Source organism: Rhipicephalus sanguineus, chromosome 7 (assembly GCF_013339695.2).
Source record: "Rhipicephalus sanguineus isolate Rsan-2018 chromosome 7, BIME_Rsan_1.4, whole genome shotgun sequence".
NCBI lineage: Eukaryota > Metazoa > Arthropoda > Arachnida > Ixodida > Ixodidae > Rhipicephalus > Rhipicephalus sanguineus.
The window spans coordinates 88,675,365-88,694,596 of record NC_051182.1 but is presented as its reverse complement, the minus strand read 5'-3'; the positions used below and the strand labels follow the sequence as shown (position 1 = coordinate 88,694,596).

General features: G+C 48.6%; 1 long non-coding RNA gene across 1 annotated transcript; it reads left to right on the top strand.

Moving 5' to 3' along the window:
• The first annotated feature begins 1,379 nt into the window (after nt 1-1,379).
• On the top strand, nt 1,380-17,262 carry LOC119399584 (uncharacterized). The gene is made up of 3 exons (XR_007416889.1): nt 1,380-1,480; nt 14,862-15,019; nt 16,836-17,262. It is a non-coding gene; the product is annotated as an uncharacterized LOC119399584 (long non-coding RNA).
• The last annotated feature ends 1,970 nt before the right edge of the window (nt 17,263-19,232 follow it).

The window sequence follows — 19,232 nt, the reverse complement described above, 5'->3', positions numbered from 1 at the left end:
GTTCGTGTGAGTACAGCAAGTTGCGCATGTAGCGTTGGCATCAGATAAATTTTTTTTGGCTTCAAGATGAACCAAGAAAGGCTATGACTTAGAGGCTACGACGCAGCACTGGTAAGCACGAGGAAGTGGGTTCAATTCCCGGCCACGACCACTCATTTTTGTTTGGGGTGGGTGATGCAGAGAATCTAATTGGCGTAGTTAGATTAAAGAGCTGGCTAAGGAAATACGGGTGATTAAAGGTGATTCGCTGTCTTCTCCTGCAGCATGCCTCAGTTGATATTGTGGATATATGTGTAACCCAGGGCGTTAGCAACATTGTTAGTATAAAGTGGTAAACTTTAGACTTATAATGAGAAACACGTAAATACGTATAAAAAAAGCTATGTACAAGCTCAATGGCGGCATTTTTTAAATTTAGTATCTACTTGAGGCATGTCTTGACCCTGATTAAGAAGGAAAACGTAACTGCTGTGCTGTGATACCAGCCACAATATACTGTTTTCGTTTGTATCGTACTGCATGTTTTATTGCGATATCAATTATACGGACACCGTCGGGGAGTTTTGGCCATCGCCGTTGCCGACATGTCCCGAATATGTATATGTTTAAATATATAAATAAAAGCCAGAAAGAATAATTAACAAGCAACAATTTCCGAAGCGGGCCGCCGGGATTCGGACCTGAGACCCCTCGCTCCACAGCGCATCGCGTTAGACAACTAGGCGGCTACGCGCCATACGACTTCCAAGAAACCGTACACAAAAGCCACCGAAACGTTACCAGTTCGTTTTCGGACTTCTGTGCGCCTAGAAGTTTGAACTTGTTCCCATTTGTCGCCCATCATGTCTTCCTAATGCAGTAACAACCAGATGTTAATTGGGCAGAGATCCTGCGATGTACGTACGTACGTACGTACGTGCCTACCTACCTACATACATACATACATGCACACATGCATACATACATACATGCATACATGCACACATACATACATACATACATACATACATACATACATACATACATACATACATACATACATACATACATACATACATACATACATACATACATACATACATACATACATACATACATACATACATACATATATACATACATACCCAGAAACACACAAATACACAGACACATACAAAGAGGTCAAGGAAGACGTCAGAAACAGCATAGGTCGCTTAAATTACATTTACGATGTTAAGGTCGACATCCGATTTTTATGCTGGAAAATGTCGTCTAAATTACAACAAACATCCTTCCACGATCTAGTACACTGAATTCTTTTGAACGAATAATATAAATAGGGTATCGCAAAAGGTTGTTGCCGCATTTAAACAAGGCAGACTCTGCTATGGCAATTTTCACAGTGCTGATACTCTGGGCTGTCCCTGCCGCAGCAGTGGCTAACAATTATCCATTCCAAGATTTAGAGCCGGACGTATCCAGCTTCCAAGACCCTATGAAGGTGAGTATTTCTCATGGTCGTTATTCTAACTGCCCACGAATACTGCTATATCTTCTAAAAAGCTTCTGGGTTCGTGGCCCACATGCGCATTTCGTCACTGTTAAACTTTCGCTGAATTCTAGTGCCGATAACGTGACCATAGCTTGATCAGCCTGTAACCATGCAGTCTTATTCCCTTTCGAAGCATAAAATTGGTCCCTTGGTGTCACCGTTTGAAAACAGTGCCTTGAAACGACCATTTTATTATCTCCTTAAACTAAGTGTTATGGCACTCTTGATGGAGCGGTGGATTTACCTGCAGTTGTCTTGTAAAGCTTAGATCTCATCTATCCAAAAGTACAGAGTTCCACTGGTTGCTTTCTGTCGGACATCTTGGCTATATCAGAAAAGACAGTCAAGAGCTAAACAGGAGGCTTTGCTTACACATTCACAAGGAATTGTATTTTCTTTAAAAATTGAATTTAAAATTGGGATGATGTGGAGCTTACGCATTCCAAGTTCAACATGCCGCGTTTCGCTCCGAAGTCCAAATGCCGCGTTCGGATGGTGCGATTACTTCCAGTGTCTGCAAAGCTACCTCATGAGTGACAAGTCTTGCAGTGGTATAGCGTTTAGCGGCTATGCTGTTGCAGTGATGGGGGTATGTGGCAGTTGTGGTGTTGGTGATGGTGTGGCAAGCGGGGTTTGCCTGGCATACATAGACCTATTATTTGCATTGCGCTGACTTTGGTATTGTGAACTGCTCTAGACAGGGCGGGCAGCGACCATTTCCTGATCTTTGTCAATATCACCGGATTTAAGACCGCTGGTAGACAATTCCGTGAAGCTACGCTCTGAGACGCAAACAGAGAAGCGTTGCGTGAATCCGCTGGTGAGCTGTTAGCTCGATTTTGAAACTCACAGATCATTTTCATAATTTTCTGCGCTCGGGTACACGGTTTCAATTCCCGGCCACGGCGGCCGCATTTCATTGGGGTCGAAATGCTAAAACACTCATGTACTTATATTTAGGCACACATTAACAAACGTCAGATGATCAAAACTAACGTGCAGTCCCCACTTCATCGTGCCTCATAATCGTATATCGTGTTTTCGCTACATAAAAACCGGGAATAGCATCGGTGGTGAATCTCATTCACATTTTAGCGAGTTTTCTGCGAAACCAGCATGGCAGCGCTCACGCGTATTTGAGATAATTGCCAGTATAACGAATGCGCCGAATGTTTCAGAGCGCTATGGAACAATACTTTCTGAAAATTGTGCCTTCAGAAGGCTTAACGGTCCACTCCGGGTGGTATAGCGCTATACATCTGTAATTGCGCAGTAACGGATGCGTCTGTCTTCAATGAACGCTGGTTTCTTGGTGCGCGATTCTGCAATTAAGGCAACGAGGATGATCGAACATGATAGTGACTTGACGAGCCTCTCTTCCTGTGCACTTGACGACACTGCCAATCACGTGAGAGCAAGGTTTTGTTTCTTGCGAGGAGGCCGTATTCCCTTGAAGGCGAAACGCAAATATGTACTTGTACTTTTTCATCACAGTATGTCAAGTACCTCGACGGGGTTAAAGTAATATGAATGCACTTCAAAAGGGTTGTTAAGCGCGCTTGTTGGTACGTATACATAGTTTTTCATACAGCGCAGAAACAGGACACCCATGATAGACCACACAACACAGGCACTGAGTTCGAACTCACTGACTTCGCTTCGCTGACCTTCGGTGTCATCTATTAACACCTTCAAAGTTCTGTAACCCCTAGTCACTCTTTTTATTAAGGTTATCACGTGTCTTCCCTTTCTCTGACTATATATTTCGCGTGAGCGCAATAAAACCCTGTTGGAAGTCAGCGCCTACATTGTGCGGCCCATGCTCGGTGTCCCGTTCCCTCGCTGTTTGAAAAACTAATATGGATGTCCTCGCTATTACATGCCTGACATCATCACATCACAAGCGTATTGGAAACCAGAGTTTACATATCACCTTTTGCGCGATTTATTTTACTGCAGTTCCACAACTGTTTCTTCAGGTTTTTTTGTGCTAGCGTAGAAGAGCCGACAGAAATATATACGTTAAAACCTATCAGCTTTTGCAGGACCGAAGCACCACCATTTTCTCAGAAATGTTATAAAAGCGGACTATCAAAGTCTTTAACGGTTCCGCATTTTTTATTAACAAAAAAAAAACATACGAAGGCAGGCGTTTGCATGTTTTCTTTTTTTTCATGTCTAAAATAAAGGCGAAACCTTGCATTCGGCCACGCTAGGCTTGAGACACAGCGAAGCTGGCCGAGCACGGCGCCCTTCGTTTTCGGCTTTCATATAGGCTGGAATCTCACTAGAGCTTGCATACGCGCAACATTCCAATCACGGTGATTGGCAATATCTTCTCGTCGTCTCTTGTCCTCCCTTTCCTTGGCAGCGTATTCTGGATCTTCTCGTCGCTGCCGTTGTCGTTCTCGTACAGCTACAAGCCTCTCTTCAGGATGCACTGCTCCTTCTTCGGGAGTACGTACTTTCTTTGCTCGTCCCATGCGTGTATCAGATCAAGCGGCGGAAGCGCGGCGGAACTCTGTTGTGCGAGGTGTCTCTGTCGCTGGGCGTGGCTTAGTGATAGCAGCTGCGCGGTTGTCGCTACTGCGCATGTTCGGCTTGGCATGACGTCACGCGGTTATGCCAAGCGTTGTAGCAGCTGCGGCGTCGTTGGCTGCCATGGCTACGGCGCGGCTGGCTTTTCAGAAATGGCGCACGTTTTAACGGCTGCTTAGACAGCTTCACCGTTAAAAAAATACCAAGGCATTTCGACGGCCCTTAAGCTTCGCCTCGAAGAGTGGAGAGTGATCGCTTAATCACACCCATTTTGCATCGCCTTCTCAGACGCTTCCTACGCGTCCCCTTCGATAGACACCTCAACCGTGCTGCGAGGAAAGGGACGCCTCTGAGCGTTACATCGGCCGTTTTAAAGTCTCCTAGAATGCCTACAGCAAGTAAAATTGCGAAGAGCCTACTGCGCCAAAATTCATCATTGTGCGAAGCAGCGATATGCTCGTTAAGCGTCCGTAAACAATAAATTGACTGAGAAGTAAAAAAAAGAAGCAAAAGAGGAAGTTGGCTTTCGCCTTCTAGTCGACTTTTAGGGAATGCGTAAGGGACAATGTGGTTTTTTCTTTGCGTCATCCGCGATTTTTCCCTCACGGACAACGCAGTTTTTTTTTCGCTCACAACTTACGCCTCTGACGACGACACCGAAATCTCCGCGGCGCGGCCTCTTTTACGCAATAGGGCTAATTCCCATAACATCTACACATAGCACTGTGTTAAATAAATGTCTTTGATGCTGAGTTTCACAGCAATTATAATAATATTGTCACGTGGTCGTGACGTCGACGAACACAGCAGTCGGCGTTTGTAGGATGAAACTGTTTATTTGGCCGAACTTGTGGCCGGAAAATGAGAACTAGAACTACAGCAATGCACGCTGTACAATGATAGCGGCGAACAGGGCGTCGTCCGTCGATCAACTGACAAGCGGTGAAGCGCGTCGGCATTTAAACATGTGTCGTCGAATATTCCAGCGTTATCGCTGGCTGTCGTGCAAATTCTAGAATAAGCTCGAGTGTGCGCGTCTTGCGCGCAATCTTAACAAAACGATCTACAATGATCGCGAAGGTTCTCGAACAACGAGGCGCGGTTCGCGCTGGGCGTTGCTGACAGTCTTTGTGGCCGAAAACCGAATATAGCAAAAGCGATAAAGAAACGCACGTGGCAATGCCCCCCTCTGAAAAAGCATCGTCCCGATGCTTAAAACAGAACAGGCCAATGCATGCAAGAATAAATAACAAGAATAAAGCAACAAAGTACAATAAACAATACGCACAAGAAAGAAAGCACAATATTAAAGCAAAATGACAGTCGTCAGATTCGCTAACGTGCGTAATATGGTTTGAGGCGCACGACATGGACGACTTCAGGTCGTGCACGGCGCCGCTGAGAGTTCGTAATGCCATCAGGGACAACCTCGTAGTCGAGTGCGCCGAGGCGTTGAAGTACCCTGTACGGTCCGAAGTATCGTCGAAGAAGCTTCTCACTGAGTCCCCGTCGGCGTATTGGCGTCCATACCCATACACGCTCACCGGGTTGGTATTCCATGTGGTGTCGCCGAAGGTTGTAGCGGCGGCTGTCAGTCGTCTGCTGGTTCTTGATCCGTAGGCGGGCGAGCTGTCGTGCTTCTTCGGCGCGCTGTAAGTAAGCGGCGGCGTCGAGATTTTCTTCGTCGGTGACGTTGGTTAGCATGGCGTCGAGCGTCGTCGCCGGGCTTCTTCCGTAGACCAACTTGTACGGCGTCATCTGCGTCGTTTCTTGGACGGTCGTGTTGTAAGCGAAGGTCACGTACGGAAGGATGGCGTCCCACGTCTTGTGCTCAACGTCGACGTACATGGCCAGCATGTCGGCGATGGTCTTATTTAGACGCTCTGTGAGGCCATTGGTCTGTGGGTGGTAGGCGGTGGTGCGGCGGGGGCTCGTCTCGCTGTATTTGAAGATCGCCTGAGTTAGGTCCGCCGTAAAGGCGGTACCTCTGTCTGTTATGAGGACCTCTGGGGCGCCATGACGCAAGACGATGTGCTCCACGAAGAACTTGGCTAGCTCGGCGGCACTGCCTTTGGGCAAGGCCTTTGTCTCGGCGTAACGGGTGAGGTAGTCAGTCGCTACGACGATCCACTTGTTGCCGGAAGTCGACGTCGGGAACGGCCCCAGTAGGTCCATCCCGATTTGCTGGAACGGCCGGTGAGGTGGTTCGATTGGCTGCAGAAGCCCCGCTGGCCTAGTCGGCGGTGTCTTCCGTCGCTGGCAATCTCGGCAAGTCTTAACGTAGTGGGCGACGTCGGCAGGAAGGCGTGGCCAGTAGTATTTTTCCTGTATCCTCGCGAGCGTGCGGGAAAAGCCGAGGTGGCCCGCCGTCGGGTCGTCGTGCAGGGCCTGCAGAACGTCTGGTCGCAGTGCCGTAGGTACAACGATGAGGTAGTCGGCCCGGGCCGGAAAGAAGTTCTTCTTTACGAGGACGTCGTTTTTCAAGAGAAATGACGCCAATCCCCGCCTGAATACTTTTGGAACAACGGTGGTCCTGCCCTTGAGGTATTCCGCAAGGCCCCCGACTTCCGGGTCGGCTTGCTGTCGTTCAGCGAAGTCGTTGGCACTTATGGTTCCCAAGAAGCAGTCATCATCGTGGTCGTCCTGCGGCGGTGCGTCGACGGGGACTTGTAAACGACTGTAATGTCGAATTCTTGAAGTCTTAGGCTCCACCGTGCGAGGCGACCTGAAGGGTCCTTCAAGTTGGCTAGCCAACACAAGGCGTGGTGGTCGCTCACAACTTTGAAGGGCCGGCCGTAGATGTAGGGGCGAAACTTTGATGTAGCCCAGATGATGGCCAGACACTCCTTTTCTGTTGTAGAATAGTTGATTTCTGCCTTTGATAGCGACCGGCTAGCATAACTGATGACCCTTTCCAATCCGTCGGTCTTCTGCACAAGGACGGCGCCGAGTCCTACGCTGCTTGCGTCGGTGTGGATTTCCGTATCGGCGTGCTCGTCGAAATGCGCAAGTATCGGAGGCGTCTGCAGGCGTCGTTTCAATTCTTGAAATGCCTGAACTTGCGACGTTTCCCACCTGAATTCGACGTCGGCCTTCGTGAGTTGCGTCAGTGGCTCGGCGATCCGTGAAAATTCCTTGACGAAACGCCTGTAATAGGCACACAAGCCGAGAAAACGGCGTACGGCCTTCTTGTCGGTGAGCGTCGGGAAGTCAGCGATGGCAGCTGTTTTCCGCGGATCCGGGCGAACACCATCCTTGCTGAGCACATGACGCAAGAACAAGAGCTCCTCGTACGCGAAGCGGCAATTTTCAGGATTCAAAGTGAGTCCGGAGGTCTTGATGGCTTGAAGTACAGCTTCAAGGCGCCGAAGGTGTTCGTCGAAGTTTGAGGAAAACACAACGACGTCGTCCAAGTACACCAGGCACGTCTGCCACTTAAAGCCGGCCAGTACTGTATCCATAACCCGTTGAAAAGTCGCAGGTGCCGAGCAAAGACCAAAAGGCATGACCTTGAACTCAAACAGGCCGTCTGGCGTTATAAAGGCAGTCTTTTCTCGGTCTCTCTCGTCGACTTATATTTACCAGTAACCGGTCTTGAGGTCCATCGACGAAAAGTACTTTGCGTTGTGTAATCGATCCAGGGTGTCGTCAATCCGTGGAAGGGGATACACGTCCTTCTTCGTGACTTTGTTCAGGCGACGATAATCCACGCAAAAACGGAGAGTCCCATCCTTATTCTTCACTAGCACCACGGGGGATGCCCACGGACTCTTCGACGGCTGGATGATGTGGTCGCGTAGCATTTCGTCGACCTGTTTCTTCACGGCCTCCCGTTCCCGCGTCGAAACCCGGTAGGGACTCTGACGGAGTGGTCGAGCATTTTCTTCTGTTATAATGCGGTGCTTAGCAAGGGGCGTTTGTCGGACCCGCGATGACGACGAGAAACAGTCCTTGTTTTTCTGCAGAAGGCATCGAAGCTGTTGCTGTTGGCGAGCGGGAAGATTTGGGTTTACGTCGCAGGGTGGCTCAGCTGTTGGGGTAGTCGTCGTAGCTTCGTCGTAATCCGAAAAGGCAAATGCATCGCTGACGGCCAAGGTTTCTTCGATGTATGCAATCGTCGTGCCCCTGCTCAGGTGTCTGTATTCTTGGCTGAAGTTCGTTAGCATCACGCTTCCTTTTCCTTCGTGCAACCGAGCAATGCCCCTTGTAACGCAGATGTCACGGTCTAGTAGCAAACGCTGATCGCTCTCCATGACACCTTCGATGTCTTCAGCTTTTTCGGTGCTGACGGGAATTATGACGCTGGAGCGAGGCGGGATGGTAACTTGATCCTCGAGCACGTTCAGGGCATGGTGACATGGATTCGTATCCGGCGGTGTCGTTTTGTCCGACGATAGGGTTATCGACTTGGTTCTTAAGTCAATGACGGCGCCATGATGGTTTAAGAAATCCATGCCAAGTATGATGTCCCTGCAGCAGTGTTGCAAGATTACGAAACTCGCAGAATACATGCGATTATTCATTGTTACTCTTGCTGTGCAGACTCCAGACGGCGTTATTAGATGGCCTCCAGCGGTACGGATTTCGGGGCCTTCCCAAGCAGTCTTAACTTTCTTCAACTTCGTGGCGAAAGGCCCACTGATGACGCAATAGTCGGCTCCAGTGTGGACGAGAGCGGTGACGTTGTGGCCGTCAATGAGAACGTCGAGGTCGCTAGTTCGTCGTCTTGCGTTGCGGTTGGGTCGCGGCGTCGGGTCACGGCTGCGTCGGTTTGTTCCGCTGCTTCGACGTGGCGTCGTCAGGTCTTCCTCAGGCAGTGAAGTTTCGACGTCAGGGCTTCGTTCCGTCGTCGGCGGCGGAGGATCTTCGGTAGTTCGTCGTACAGCAACCGCACCTCCATCGATTGCTGCGCTTAGTTTCCCGGATACGGGCTAGGCGACCGGCCCCGATTTGGGCCAGTGTACTGCCGGCGGTGCGGTGACATGTAGCGGCCCGGCGAAGGTGAGCGGGAAGGTCGTCGTTCTTGCCACTGTGTTCCGGTGAGGTAGTCGTCGATGTCGCGAGGCCGTTCGCGTGGCTATGGGCGCGGCGCGTTGACGGCGAATCCTCGAAGCCCCATCTGTCGGTACTGACAGCGGCGGTACGTGTGTCCGGCCTCCCCGCAGTGGTAGCAGAGCGGGCGGTTGTCAGGGGCGCGCCAAACGTCGGTCTTCCTTAGCGTGTATCGCTGGCCGGCTGGTGGGCGGTATCACGTCGGTGGCGGCGGCGGTGGTGCCTGACGGCGGGACTGCTGGGGCGGCGCGGCGTCTTGACGTGGGCGAGGAGGGGGGCGTTGCGTCGGGCTGCAGCAGCGTAGTTTATGGCTTGCGGCTGGGGCAGTGGCGGTTCAAGGTTGCCCAGCGACTGCTGGATTTCTGATCGAACGACCTCTGCGATCGAGTCCACTTGAGGCTGTGGTGAGGGTAATAGCTTGCGCAGTTCCTCCCGAACGATCGCTCGGATCGTTTCGCGCGGGTCGTCGGAGGCGAGGGCATGAACAGCTGGGCTGTCTTCAATCGTACGGCGATTGTACTGGCGGGTTCGTATTTCCATCGTCTTCTCAATCCTCGTCGCTTCTGAGACGAATTCTTGGACTGTCAAAGGTGGGTTCCACATCAGACCAGCGAAGAGCTCTTGCTTTACCCCTCACATGAGGAAGCGGACTTTCTTGTCCTCTGGCATGACAGGGTCTGCGTGGTGAAATAGCCGGGTCATTTCCTCTGCAAAGATGGCCACGCTTTCATTTGGAAGTTGGACCCGTGTCTCCAGCAAGGCTGCGGCCCTTTCCTTTCGGACGACGCTTGTGAACGTCTCCAGGAAAGCGCTGCGAAAGGCGTCCCAGTTTCGAAGAGTGGACTCCCGATGCTCGAACCAGGTCCTTGCTGCATCTTCCAGGTAAAAGTAGACGTGGCGCAGCTTGTCCTCATAGTCCCAGTTGTTGAACGCTGAGACTCTTTCGAAGGTCTCGAGCCAGGTTTCCGGGTCTTCGAATGACGACCCGCGGAAAGTTGGCGGCTCCTTGGGCTGCCGGAGAAGTATCGGCGCAGGCTGCACGGGGTCGGTCATCGTCGCTGCGGTCGGTGTTGGGACCTGGGGCTGCCTGGTGTTTTTGGGAAGGAGCCCGTACTCTGGCTGCAGTCCCTTCTGCCTGCGGCTTGTTCGACGATCTGGGTTTTCTTTGCCGTCCTCCTCCTCGCGGCTTGGGCTTGGGTCAGCGCTTCGCGGGGGCGTCCGGATCATGGTAGAAGCAGCACCTCCACCAGATGTCACGTGGTCGTGACGTCGACGAACACAGCAGTCGGCGTTTGTAGGATGGAACTGTTTATTTGGCCGAACTTGTGGCCGGAAAATGAGAACTAGAACTACAGCAATGCACGCTGTACAGTGTCAATTTTTATGAAAGGGAACACGCGAACGCGTGGCCTGCGCTCTGCGACGGCTGCCTTCAGCTCCGTCAACCGACAGCTAACGAAAGCTCGCCCGCTTTGGCGTCATCTATTGGCAAACAAAATAACAAGTCATGGCCGGTTGCGAAGCGCTTTTAGATAACGCTGCATCTCGGCTCGCGTAACGGGCGATGCAGGCAGCACGTCGTCTGCCTGTCAACAAATCGAGCCTGGCGCGCCAGCACTGCGCGAGCTGCAGGAATTGCCCTTAACGCGACCTGAGAGGCAGCGTTATCTAAAGGCCCTTCTCAGCCAGCCATGATTCGTTATTTTGTTAGCCAATAGATGACGCCAAAAGCGGGCAAGCTTTCGTTAGCTGTCGGTTGACGGAGCTGAAGGCAGCCGCCGGAGCGCGCAGGCCATGCGCTCCCGTGTTCCCTTTCATAAAAATTGACACTGTACAATGATAGCAGCGAACAGGGCGTCGTCCGTCGATCAACTGACAAGCGGTGAAGCGCGTCGGCATTTAAACATGTGCCGTCGAATATTCCAGCGTTATCGCTGGCTGTCGTGCAAATTCTAGAATAAGCTCGAGTGTGCGCGTCTTGCGCGCAATCTTAACAAAACGATCTACAATGATCGCGAAGGTTCTCGAACAACGAGGCGCGGTTCGCGCTGGGCGTTGCTGACAATCTTTGTGGCCGAAAACCGAATATAGCAAAAGTGATAAAGAAATGCACGTGGCAATATAAATTGTTGGGGTTTCACGCCCCGACGCCACGATATGATCATGAGAGACGCCATGTTGGAGGGCTCCGGAAATTTTGGCCATCTGTAGTTCGTTAACGCGCACCTAAATCTGAGCGAACGGGACTCCAGCATTTTACCGCCATCGAAATGCAGCCGCCGCGGCGGTGATTCGATCGAGCGGCCTTAAAGGGACACTAAAGACAAATAGCAATTTATGTCAGAGTGAAAGCTCAATGTATGACAACTCCTAAAACGGCAATATTATTAAGAGCAGTGCCCTACTTACCGAGAAATTAAGCTAAATGTATCAGATGATGAGCGCCACGAGTGGGACATCTTCGAAGTGATCCCGATGGCGTATGAGAGTCTGCCTACAATAAATCACTAGTAATCAAACTAGCAGGTGTGAAAAAAGAATCTTCCGTGCACGAAAAGACGTAATAAAATGCTGTTTGTTCGTTTCCGTTTGATTCATGGGAAAAAAATTCACAGCATATCCACGGGTGAATGATCAAGAGCTTGGGCGAAGCTCCTGAAGAAATCATGGTTACACCGTGAAATCTTCAGTGGTTTCGCCCAGCAGCATTCAAAGCGATAGCCCAGTACATCATCAAAGACGTGCCAAACATCGGTGATGGGTTGTAGTGGGATGTTTGCAAAGACGAAGTAGTGGGCAGTTTGCGAAGTTGCTCCCGTTCCCCCTTCATTATAACGGCTTTATGGTCGGTGAAGTGATAGATCCGTCATGGGTCGTAAGGAGAGTGCAAATGCTGCTCAACGGCGCAGAAGAGCAGAGAAGCTTATCTCATCGGATCCCGAAGTAGTTGCCTGGCAATTAGCGGTTGAATCTTCGAAGAATGAACAGAGGAAGGCTAATAATCCTAGGCAATCTGGAAAGCTAAGAATAACCAGCTGAACTTTTGCTAACGCTACGTATATCCTGGCATAGCCGAGCTAAGCCACTGCGAATTTTTTAAAGCAGCTTCCATTCTGAAAACAAAGTTTTTCACTTATGATTACAGATGCACGGCCATATTGTGAAATTAGTATAATTTAATGCGCTAGTCCCATCCCGTCCGGAGGAGAGTGCGAATGTGTCAGGCAGATCTGCCGTGGCATTGGCTAGGGTGTCCGGGCAAGGCAGCTGTGAAATTTGGTCGTTTATTTTAAATTTTTCTATTTTTCAAGGAGCATATGACAGTCCATATGTTGTGAGAATGAAGAGTCCTAAGAACGTTCTGCATCCGCATGTCGATTTCGTGCTGGCGTTACCAACTTACTCTATGACAACACAAAATAAAGTAAAAGTGGGCTGCTTAAAGAAAATAGTGCACATACTTAAAGCTTTTAGAGCGCAGTTCATAAGCGCATGTTCATGCGTTGAGCGGCGTCGCCGTCGGAGCCCAACCGATAGACATGAACAAGTAAGCGATAGTCATGTAAAAACAAAATGACAAAATGATACTGCTGAAACGGCGCCACAAGGGAAGACGAAAGCACACGAGAAATATTACGAGAAAGATTTTTTTTTCTTCCCTTGTGGCGCCGTTTCAGCAGTATGAATCCGTATCAACTTGCCCACATCTCAGTCCTTCTGAGAAAATGATACCCATGAGTAAATTGGATTTCAACCCAGGCTCTCTGCGCGGCACTCGAGTGTTCTACCACAGAGTCATGCCGGTGCTTTAAGCTCATTTGCAAAAACACCCTATACAGGTGTAATGTAGGACAACAAATCGCGTTAACCTATGGAATATAGTGTGGCAGAAGAGCAAAATAACAATGAGTCATCACATAATGCGTTAACCTATTTTCATCACTTTTATTAAGGCGTCTTTAGACTTGCAGAATTTGTTTGTTTATTTCATAAGTTATATTATTCATGTCCTCACTTCCATGGTTCTCTCTTACTTTCTACTCTCGCCGCTACTGTCGCCGGCTATTTATTTCCAGAAGCCTCCAACGCCTTTTCGGTAGGACCGTTGCATTCAACAAGTCATTTCTTCCTGTCGCCATCGAGGAATGGAATAACTTACCGGAAGCAGTCGTCTCAGAGCGTGATTCGTGCGCATTCACACAGCTACTAACAGCTCACTTAAACTTGGAAGCCCATTAAAACTCTAGCGCGAACAGGCAGAAAAAAATTGGGGGACGCTTAAGCTTCGCCTTTAAGAGTTGAACGCGATAGCAATATCCTGCCCCTAGTGCGCACTTCGAACACTACGAGTGTTTAACAGAATGCGCGCAATAAGGTGTGCGCCTTATGTAGTGGGTAGCATGCATTAAACCCGGAGCAATTATGCGCGAGAAATTTTTTCGAAGTTGCGAAGCACCCACTACGTGGTCTTAAGGGAATACGCGCAGTAATTTGTGTGCCTTTTGTAATGGGTGGCTGTCTTTAAACCACCAAGTCGTTATGATATTGACGTGGTGTGACGCCTGATGGCAATGTACGCTTGTACCACGCAATATTACTGCGATATGACATCTCGTACTGTGACACCTGTATACAGGACGCGTATTTTTGGGAAGCATGAAAGTTACTTTCAATGCAGCTGCCAGCAGAGGCGTGGCTGTGTGGTAGAACACCTGCTTGCCACGCAGACGGCCTGGGTTCGATTCTCACTCGGACACAACATTTTTATTATTTATTTTATTTGCAGCTTTTTAGATTTTTCGGTCACGGACAAGATGATGATTTTTCGCTCACAACCAACGGTGCCGGCGCCGACGCCGACGGCGGAATTTCTGCGATACGAGCTCTTTAACGCTATCGCGTTAAAAGAGTGTTGCACACTCGCCACCATGGCTGCGATCGGCGCTGACGAACACTCCTAAGGTTTAGTGCACATATGTACCCAAAAAAGTGGACGGAAAGACGATCGCCGCCGTAGCTCAGTGGTAGAGCATCGCACGCGTTATTCGAAGGTCGCAGGTTCGGTCCCTGCCGGCGGCAAGTTATCTTTTCGTCCTCTTTACTTTCTTCTCATTTATATCCGAATTACTACAAAAAGCATCTCCTATACTTCCCTAGGCATTACTGTCTGTTAGTTCTCATTAATATTGTAACCACGGTCACTGTATTTTGTGGGCGCATGTTTTTATACTTGTATAAGTACATTTTGTGTGCGTCTGTTCTCGGGTCGTGCAAAAGTATTGCTCGTGTATTTGTACCACTTTTTATTTTCTTTTTTTGTATTTAGAAAAATGTTCTCCCCTCTTATGTAATGTCCCTAAGGGGCCCTAAGAGTGAAGTAAATGATGATGATGATGATGATGATGATGATGAATTGCGCAACAAGTGTGTGGTTTAATGCTTCGCACCCACTACAATGTGCTCAGCTATATATCTTCATGGTCATCTGCAGCCACATGCAGCATCAACAAAGTGCACTCAATACTTTACAAATGTGTAGCGGGTACATCGTTTATCCGCAGAAAAACTAATAATGGCGTAGTGGGTGCTGTCCTACCTCGCAAACACTATGATTTATGGCGTAGTCGATACCTTGAGGAAAGCCAAAACTTCATACGCAGTTCGCATTGCGCCAACACGAAGCTGCACTCAGGATTCGCCTTAGGCACTCTCGTAATCGTCGGTGCTTTTTTTTTATCAGGTTGCAAACAGTACCAGCACTGTTTATCTTTCGCATCTTTCCCGTGTACTTGAAGCTCCTCGAAGGACGGAGATGCCATGTGTGCGATCTCGGTATTTGGGACAAGGCACAAACAATACAGTTCATCGGACTCTCGATGTTTATTCAAAGAAAAAAAGGTAAGAGCACTAAAACTGTCAACAACAACCATGTAGAATAGACAAATCTAATGTAATGGCTGCTCACAACTATTGTTTATATCGGGTGCCAGTAGCGTAGCCAGAAATTTTCGGGGGGAGGGGGAGGGATTTGAACCTGCAACCGCTCCCGCCCCCCTGGCTACGTCAGTGTCGGACCAGAATGCCCATCCCAAGTACCTTTCAAGAAAGAACAATTTCTGGTTGCTATAGAAGACATATGTTCGTGCGGCAGCACTGCAACGCCAGGCGTAAATAGTTCTCGGCGTTCATAGTTAAAAAACGGTGCCACTATTTTATATCTTCAAAATGGTTGTCTCGTTTTTGAGATTATGAAGAACGTGTGTAATGTGTTTTTTTTTAAAGCCACGTCCACATTAAGCCGAACCGAGAAAAGCGCAGTTGTTTGTTATTAAGAACATAATCGGGCCTGCTCATTCACACTTCAAACAGCCTGCATGCTGCCATGTTGGCATTTTGGCCACGAGTGTTCACGCAGCACTAATTTAATGGATATGGCTCGCTCTGATTCAAACACGGGTGCCATTTGGCTCATTTTTTATTCCAAACTGATTTTATGCCATCTTATGCGAAGCAGAATTTATAGTGAATATGATGTAGACATTGCAGGTGCATTGTTCTGTCGCCATCGCCGGGATGTTTGTTCTGTATAATGTCTAAAGCGGTATCATCGCTCAGCGCATCGTGCGTTGTATGTGCGAGTGAAAGCGTGCGAAGGCTGCCCACGATCCGGTGCTCAAGCAGAGAAGAAACTCACCGGCTATCTTTCGTCGCCTGAAAGAAGCATGGAAACAGCAGCCGGACCGAGGGCTGCGCAGCCGTCAGTAAATGCTCCCTTTGACCGACCAAGACGTGGTCACCCGCGATGGCGCGCGCCGTGTCTCGCATCTTTATATGCAATGAACAAATGGCTCATAGTTTCGTACGTGTTGTGCTTTCATCGCAGTTTTCGTTGAAGCCATAAACAGGAAGAAGGCAAAACTTTGCTCGCTGCAGCTGCCGCGTTTCCTGAAAAAGTGAGCTGCTAACCTTATTCAAACAATACTGATAGCGGTAACCAAATTCGTCTGTCGTCAAATATGATGTTACGTGTCAAGTATTTTAGCTGTTTCTACGACCAGACTTCTACTCGCTTGCGTACGTTAGACAAGGAATAACACTAACAAGACACGCGCGAACTGAGTACACAAGACGCCTTCACTAGAACAATCGCTGGCAACATTCAATAGTTTCATATACATTGGGCATGTCTAGCACTCAGCAATATCGGCGTAACAATAATAAGAAAAATAGAGAACCACAGCCAGCAAAAAGCAAAGCTAGGCCCGCTTTCCAATATGCGTGTTTCCAGCCCTTAGTTCGATGGTAGAATTGGCCGTAAATGTTACCAGGAACACAAGTGTAGATGAAGTGTCGTAACATGATGTATTTCAATAGAACGGCCTTTCATCTTTCTGATAACGGCAACAGACATGCAATTGGCGCTAACAAGACAGGGCTCACCCACCTATTGATTAGCTACATGTGGTCGCCCACTTTATAAAGAGCGATGTAAATCGCCTCATTTCGCTGTGTACTCTGATCGCTACAAATCTTCTTCGCTCATGATAACGCGCGCTCTTTTGAACTTGATCTTCAAGACTAATAAAAAAACAGTTCTTTAGTTATAAAGAATTCGAGGATCCTCAGTGGACGGATAATCATTATACCAATGGCGGCATTATGAAGATCTTGTTCTACGAAACGAACGAGTCTAACTCTTTCTTTCTTTTTTAAGGTCCCAAACGTTGCCCAGTTCACGAATCATTGAGCAGAGGGACAGCGAAGGAGTGAAAGCAAACAAACACATGAAGCTCCCATCACAGTAAGTCATAAATTTCGCGTATATGAGGTCACAATAATGACCCTTCTGTCCCAGTAAAATAATTGAAGATCATTCACGCCAGCCATCACCATAGAGAGTGACCAACCGCGACTGCCTACCTAGGAGCCACTCACAGCGACCGCTGTTCGTATTACGTTGTCCGATTGGCGCGTTTCCACACCGAGATTTTTCACGATCGGCACCGTTCTTTTTGGCATTCCTCGGTGTCACCCGTGCATGAGGTTTGGAGAACGCCGAAGCATTTCTTACGAGTTTTTAATAGCACAGCTGTTTAAGCCTGCCGTAAAACCTCTGGAGTCCGCACAAAACCACCGGTGAGTATGCGCCGCAGGAATTGGGTAAGCCCGACCCCTGAGCACAGCAGGTGCGGGCGTTCAACAAAAACTGCTCGGTGAAGTGGAGCACGTGGAACACGTTGAACAGAGAGGGAGAAAATAGACAGAGAGAGAGAAAGAAAGAGAGAAAGATAAAGAGAAATAAAGGGAGAATAATGGGAATAACGACATAAAATGACCGAAAGACAAAGAAAGCCATATAAACAGAGAGAAACAAATAAATAATCAGACACACAAAAGAGATAGGAAACACACAGAGCAAGGCAGAAGGAGAAAGGAAGAGAGAAATAAGGAGAAACAAAGAAACAAAAAGAAAAAAGCAGAAGGAGAGAGAAAGGGAAGAAAGAGAAATAAAGATAAAAAGAGCGACAAACAGAAGAAAGAAATAGAATGAAAGAAATAGAAAGCAACAGTTACAAAACACAGGTAGGAGAAGCAGAGAGAAAAAGAAAGAAAAATAGCAAAGAAAGATGAAGAAATGTAAAGAAAAACGAGGAAGGTCATATTTTTTGTTCTTCTTTTTTTAAATGTGAGGGTAACCCGAGATAGCAGTTAAGCGCAGTGGCAGTTTAGAACTATTGCCAGTAGCATTAAATATATATATATATATATATATATATATATATATATATATATATATATATATATATATATATATATATATATATATATATATATATATATATATATATTGTACAGAAGCCTTGGGACATGGTAATGGGTTACCCTCTCCAGCGCCTTCTAGTGGGTCGTCCTCTTTGGTTGCTTGAAAGAAGAACGCCGCTCGCGCAGAGTTCGTGCCTTGCCGTGACTGTCGCCATTACTCATTGTCGTTGAGTGCTGCCTATTAAACACCTTAACAATATATATACATATACATATATATATATATATATATATATATATAATTATAAAGGTGTTTATTGGCGGACACTCGGCGAAGATGGACGACAGCGACAGTCAAGGCGGGGCCGACTCTGCGCGAGCTGCGCTCTGTCCGAAGAGGGCAACCCACTAGAAGGGGCCGGAGAGCTTCAGAGTTCCAATAAGCTTCGCTACAATTACTCCGGGGGCGAAAAGGGAGCCGCCTGGCGACCTAACAACTTGTCACAATGAGCGGGTCATGGTACGCCTTGAGGCGCTCCACGTTTACAATATCGCGCCCTCGACGGCGCATGTCCGAGGATGGATCGATTGGTTCGATCAGATAGTTTACAGGGGATGTGCGTTCAACAACACGGTAGGGTCCTTCGTATTTCGGCAGTAGTTTTGAAGAGAGGCCAGGTGCAGTGGTAGGGATCGAGAGCCATACGAGCGCTCCAGGGAGGAACGTCGGCTCAGAAGTGATTCTGTCACCGCTAATGCTCCTCTGCCGCTCTTGGTCATGCGTAGTGAAGGTCTTGGCAAGTTCGCGACATTCTTCAGCAAGTCGGGCGGTAGCAGAAATCGGCGCACACTCAGACCGATCCGGCTTGTATGGAAGGATTGTGTCGATTGTGTGCGAGGGGTGCCTGCCATACAATAAGAAAAAGGGAGAAAAACCAGTGGTGCTCTGAGCGGCGGTATTGTAGGCGTAGGTGACGAAGGGCAGAATGGCATCCCAATTGGTGTGATCGGCGGCTACGTACATGGAGAGCATGTCGCCGAGCGTACGGTTAAAGCGTTCGGTGAGGCCATTTGTCTGCGGGTGGTAAGCAGTAGTTTTGCGGTGAACAACGTTGCACTCTTTTAGAATGGCTTCGACGACTTCCGACAAGAAGACACGGCCTCGATCGCTGAGTAGCTCCTGAGGTGGACCGTGACGTAGCATGAATCGGTGGAGCAGGAAGGAGGCCACATCGCGCGCTGTAGCCGCTGGGAGGGCGGCAGTTTCGGCGTATCGCGTGAGGTGGTCTACAGCGACGATGGCCCAGCGGTTACCAGCAGACGTCAGAGGAAGTGGTCCATACAAATC